The following is a 6,062-nucleotide window of genomic DNA, read 5'->3' as shown; positions in this document are numbered from 1 at the left end:
GATCACAAGTAGGCAGAGAAGCAGGCAGAGAGACAGAGGAGGAAGCAGGCCTCCCCCCAAGCAGAGAGCCCGATGTAGGGCTCGATCCCAGAACCCTGGGATCATGACCAAAGCTGAAGGCAGAAGCTTCAACCCACTGAGCCACCCAGGAGCCCCTAAAATCTTTTTTAAAAAGATTCTCTTTCCCCTCTTCCTCTGCCCCTCCTGCTGGGCGCATGCTCTCTCTCCCACTCTATCTCTCACAAATAAATAGACCTTTTTTAAAAAAGATTTTACTTATTTATTCATGAGAGACAGAGAGAGAGGGGCAGAGGGAGAAGCAGACTCCCCAATGAGAAGCAGGCTCCCCACTGAGCAGGGAGTCCAAAGAAGGGCTCGACCCCAGGACCCTGGGATCACCACCACCTGAGCTGAAGGCAGACACTTAACCGACTGAGCCACCCAGGTGCCCTGCATAAACTGATTTCTTAATTTAACTTGCATTAATTTAAATTTAAGTAGCCACATGTGTATAGGACAGTGGTGGAGACACTTTCTTCCTTGGTCTCCTTACAAAATGTTCTTCTTCCTTTATAGCGCCATATTCCAAGGCAAATGGGTTTATGGCAAATGGGTGGCCTTTGATAACCCAAAAAATATTAGCCCTAGCCGACTCAGTTCCTGGCCAAAAGGATCCTCTCAAGTTTCTCAGGAACTGGTTATTGTCATGTCCACATGGACTTGAGAGAGCAAAGAGCTCTCAAAGGGAGGCTGTCTCCCAGGACCGTATTCTGTCTGTCAAGTACCACCAATGTCCGTCCCACCCCTCAGAGTGCAGGCCCCTCACAGCTTCCAGAGATAACCCCTGCCCACCTCCTTTCATCCCCAAAAGAGCATCTGAGACAGACACGGAGGGTTGTAGTGCTATTATCATGTCACAGCTGAGTAAAGGGAGGCCAGCCCTGGGCAGGACAGAGCAGCTCGTGAAGATAACTGCTACTGAGACAGATGGAAGGAAGACTGAGGCCCAGGTTACCCCTTAGCCTCTCCCAGCCTCAGCCCATCTATCTGCACACCCCACCACTCCCCTCTGCAGGCGATGGGAGAAGGACAACCAGGAATCATTTTGAAAAGGGTAAGCTTGGGGTGCCTGGGTGGCTCAGTGGGTTAAAGCCTCTGCCTTCGGCTCAGGTCATGATCCCAGGGTCCTGGGATTGAGACCCATATTGGGCTCTCTGCTCCACGGGGAGCCTGCTTCCCCCTCTCTCTCTGCCTGCTTCTCTGCCTACTTGTGATCTCTCTGTGTCAAATAAATAAATAAAATCTAAAAAAAGAAAAGAAAAGAAAAGGGTAAGCTTATCATACAACCCAGAAATTCCACGACTGGGTCATCACCATCAGGAAATGTGGGGCACCTGGCTGGCTTAGTCAGTAGAATACACAATGCTTGATCTCAGAGTTGTAAGTTCAAGCCCTGCAGCGGGCACAGAGCTTAACCAAAGAAACAATATGAAAACATACCTCCAACCCAAAACCTTGTATGAGAAGGTGCACAGCAACTTCACTGAGAATAGTCAAACCCAGGAGCACCCCAAACATCCATCTGCCTGCCCCTCAAACCGTGGAACATCCACACGACGGAATGGAATGGGTAAGTAAAAAGGAAAGAAATGCCAGTATACACACCATGAATAAACCTCATAGACATTACGCTCAGGGAAGGAAGCAAGATACAGAAGATCATCTATTGTAGGGTGCTAGTCACGTGACACTTCCAAGCGAGGCAAAGCTGGAGCGATATAAAGCAGATCAGTGGCTGCCGGAGGTTGGGGTTGGGAAGGAGAGGGTGACGACAAAGGGGTTTTTGACGGAATGGGTTAGGGTGCTGAAAACGTTCCACATCTTGATTGTGCTGATAATTACACAATTGCATACGTTTGTCAAAACTCATATAAATAACTGCTAAAATTGTGAATTTTATGGTAGATAATGTATACCTCAATTTTATAAAAGCTGTAGACTGGGGGGTGGGGGACCACGTCCCTGGCTCAGTCAGTAGAGCACATGACTCTGGATCCCTGGGATGTGAGTTCAAACCCCATATTGGGCATAGAGATTATTTTTTTTAATGTTAAAATAAGATAAAGTAAAATAAAAGCTGTAGAGTGGAGAAATAAGCACTGGCAATGTGTGGGCATATCCTTCCAGGAAGGCATGTTGTTCTCTCTCCTCAACTCTCTGGGACCACAAAACCCAAGCTTACACGAGCTGGCCCTTGAGCCCCAATGAGAGAAGGGGCTGGTGGTGAGGAAGAAGATGCCTGCAGTGTCCCCTCCCTGCCCACTTGGGAAGGCTCTGAAGGTGCCCAGGGAGGGGAGACCCAAGTCATACTCAGGAGCAGAGCCCACCAACCAGGGGCTGAGGGCAACGCCCCCCTCCTCTGCATTTCTATTTCCTCATGTGTGAAATGAATGTGGGGGGCACACTGGATTTAGCTGGTACTGTCAGAGTGTGTTCCATGGAATAGTGGTCATACAAGGCTCTATGAAAAGGGTCCCTTATTCAAGTAAGTATGTAAAACCTCCCTCGCTGGTTCTTGGAGACTCGCAATACACATTTGTTAGTTAAAGCTTCTAATGAGTCCTGCAGGAAAAGAACCTGTTTCACTCTGATTAACCCTAATTTCCTCAGGTTTGCCCCCTTTTTTTCACAGAACTCCCAAGCATCTCAGAATGCCTGAAGCAGGCCTTAGAGTCTGGATTTTAGGTGTAAAAAGTTCAGAATAGGTCCAGCCTCAATTCCCTCTAGGGTAGGCACTGCTCAGGGCTGGAAAGGGACAGGTCCAGGAAACTAACCCCCCCAGACTCCCACCTGCAATCCTCTCCCACAAGACCTTGCCTAATGCGGCCATTGGTCAACCAGCTAACAGCTAGATGGTGCAAGATAATCTAACCCAACCAGGGTGGGAGGGAGTCTCAGGAACAATTTCACTTCCCAGAGGCCCAGGGATTGAGAAAGACCTGGACGGGGCAATGATACCACAGGTCTAGCTTGTGGGTCTCCAGCCCCCTCCAGCCACCCGCACAGTGTTTCCTCCCCTCCCTGTATGTTCTGGTCGGGGGAGGAAGGGACACCACCCAGCTGCAAGCTGTAGGAAGAGCTCAGCTACTCCCCAGGACCTCTGACTCCCAGAGGGATGATCCCAGGAAAGCTCACAAGAAAACCTGGCCCTTTAGAATGATGCCCTCCCACCACTCTAGAACCTACTATGACTCCCTATTGCTCCAGTGTCCTCCATTCCCTTCCCGCTGCCTCTGATCTTAGTCCTCACCACTTCTACCTGCTGGGGAATCCCTGTCTCAAAGTGTGTAGCACTCTATAGTTAATCACAGTAGTGTACATGAGTGTGTTGTTGAAAACCAGTCTCTGTACTCTGGAGCTGAAATATGTAACATGAAGACAGAGTCTAGGTATAAGGAGAACAACAGCTTTCTTGCTTTGCTGGGCAAAGGAGGTGGCAGCCGGCTAAGTCCTTTGAAACAGCATGACTGCCTGGAGGAAGGGACTGGGGCAGGGGTGGAGGGGGTTGGTTATAGGGAAATATGGAATCTAGCTGGTTTTGACAAGAATTGTGTACGCGCTGCCAACCTCGTTTGTCTTGTCTTCAGGGCTGTACCGGGTTCTTGAAACGAAAGGCCAAGAAGGGGGATGCCTGGCTGGCTCGGTGGGAGGAGCATGTGACCCTTGATCTCAGGGTCCTGAGTTCAAGCCCCACGTTGGGGTATAGAGATTACTAAAAAATAAAAAAAGAAAACTTAAAAAAGAAAAAGAGCTCAAGAAGGGAGGAGGGGAGGTCTGCGGAAGAGAGGAAAAAGATTACCTTAAAATCAGGCTTTGCTGGGGGCGCCTGGGTGGCTCAGTGGGTTAAAGCCTCTGCCCTTGGCTCGGGTCATGATCTCAGGGTCCTGGGATCGAGCCTTGCATCGGGCTCTCTGCTTAGCCGGGAGCCTGCTTCCCTTCCTCTCTCTCTCTCTGCCTGCCTCTCTGCCTACTTGTGATCTCTCTCTCTCTGTCAAATAGATAAATAATAAAATTATAAATAAAAATAAAAAATCAAGCTTTGCTGAAGCATTAGCACAGCCGTTTTGATTTTTGTTCAACTCTATGCTTTTAAACAATTTCAAGTGTAGTTCACACACTCATTAGGTTACATCAGCACAGGGGCAGCATGGGGGACAGCAAGGTTCAGCAACCCCCTGCTTCTCTCCAGTACACTTCATTTCAAATTTCTGAGGAGTATTGAAACTATTCGTTCTCTCTTGCTAATGCCTCTGTGTGGTAGACTGATCAGGGGTCATTCCTCCCATTTCCTTGAGGGTAAAATTGAGACCAAGAGCGGCCAAGAGGCTGACACAGAAGATAAAGGACCGGCTGAGACCAACAACACAGGTTTGAGGATCCAGGTCCTCCCTAACAATTAGGGCGCATTCGTTTTTTTCCACACACGCTTTGCTTCCATCCCAAGCCCCTCTGACTACAGCCCCCTCTTCTGCCAGCAACACTCCTCAATCCTTTCCCTGAGAATATTCTCCTGGGAAACAAGTGCCCCCTGGCGGCCACCTCAGGTGCTACACCATGACCACCAGGGAGAAGAGTGGCAGAGAAGACCTCAACTTTTCTGGAGATAAAGGGACCCTATGGGCCTGCCAGCTCCCTAAGTATAGTCCATATTCTATGGGGGGTGGGGGGCAGCTTGTCAGAGGCCCTTTCCAAACTCACCACTTTCAGGATAACACTCAAATTCTTAATCTTCATCCACGCCACACATTTCTCCTCATGCCTCTGGGAACAAGCCCAAAAGAGCTTCTGGCTTACCCAGGAGACCCGAGGCTTTCTCCCTATGCCTGGTTCCCACCCTTGCGGGGCCAAACAGCTCCCTCTATCATGACCTCTCTGTAACATCTTTTTATAGAAGCAATTTGAAGTAGGAGGAAAATTTGGAGAATGGTGTCCTAAAAGTCAAGTGAAGCAAATGTTTCTAGAAGGGAGTAGTCAACTGTATTCAGTGCTGTAACAGACAGCTTCTGGGGAGTAGGGCAAGGTGTAGGAATTGGTCACCAGATTCAGCAAAATGAGGGTTCCCTGGAGAACTTGCCAAACACCATTTCCACAGAGTACAGAGGGTGAATGTTGATCAGAGTGGGTTTAAGACAAAATGAGAACAGGGAAATTAGAGACAACTTTTTTGAGTTTAACTGTGAAGGGAAAGACTATAGCTGCGGGGGGAAGTGGCATCAAGGGCAGGTTTTATTTCATATATATATGAAATATATATATATAATTTAATAATAATTTTTATTATTAACAATAAACATTTCGGGGCACCTGGCTGGCTCAGTCCATGGAGCATGTGACTCTTGACCTCAGGGTTGTAGGTCTGAGCCCTATGCTGGGTGTAGAGATTACTCAAAAATAAATCTTTAAAAAAAAAACAAAAACAAAACAAGCGGCACCTGGGTGGCTCAGTCAGTTAAACGTCTGCCTTGGGCTCAGGTCAGGATCTCACGGTCCTAGAACTGAGCCCAGCATTGTGAGGCAGGGGTGGAGGGATTCGGGTCCCTGCTCAGCGGGGAACCTACTTCTCCCTCTCCCTCTGCCCCTCCCCCTTCATGCTCTCTCTCTCTCTCTCTCTCTCTCTCTCTCAAATAAATAAAATCTTTTTAAAAAGAAAATTAAAAATAAATTAAGAAATATACCAATCATGCAGAAACATGAACCAACCGTGAGTGTGCAGCTCCGTGAGTTTCCACAGGGTGAACACATTCATGCCACCAGCACCCAGATCAAGAAACCATATGATCCATTCCCCAAAGCTCTCCTTACAGTCCCTTCTAGTTACCACCCCACCCCATAGATGACCAGTACCCTAACTTCTATCACCAAAGATTAAAAAGCAGGACTTCCGGACACCTGGGTGTCTCAGTTGCTTGAGTGACTGCCGTCAGCTCAGGTCATGATCCTGGAGTCCCGGGATTGGGTCCTGCATCAGGCTCCCTGCTCAGTAAGGGGTCTGCTTCTCCCTC

The sequence above is a fragment of the Enhydra lutris genome, unplaced genomic scaffold (assembly GCF_002288905.1).
Source record: "Enhydra lutris kenyoni isolate GAN:26980312 unplaced genomic scaffold, ASM228890v2 scaffoldscaffold10, whole genome shotgun sequence".
Classification (NCBI taxonomy): Eukaryota; Metazoa; Chordata; class Mammalia; order Carnivora; family Mustelidae; genus Enhydra; species Enhydra lutris.
This window is presented reverse-complemented; position numbering follows the sequence as displayed.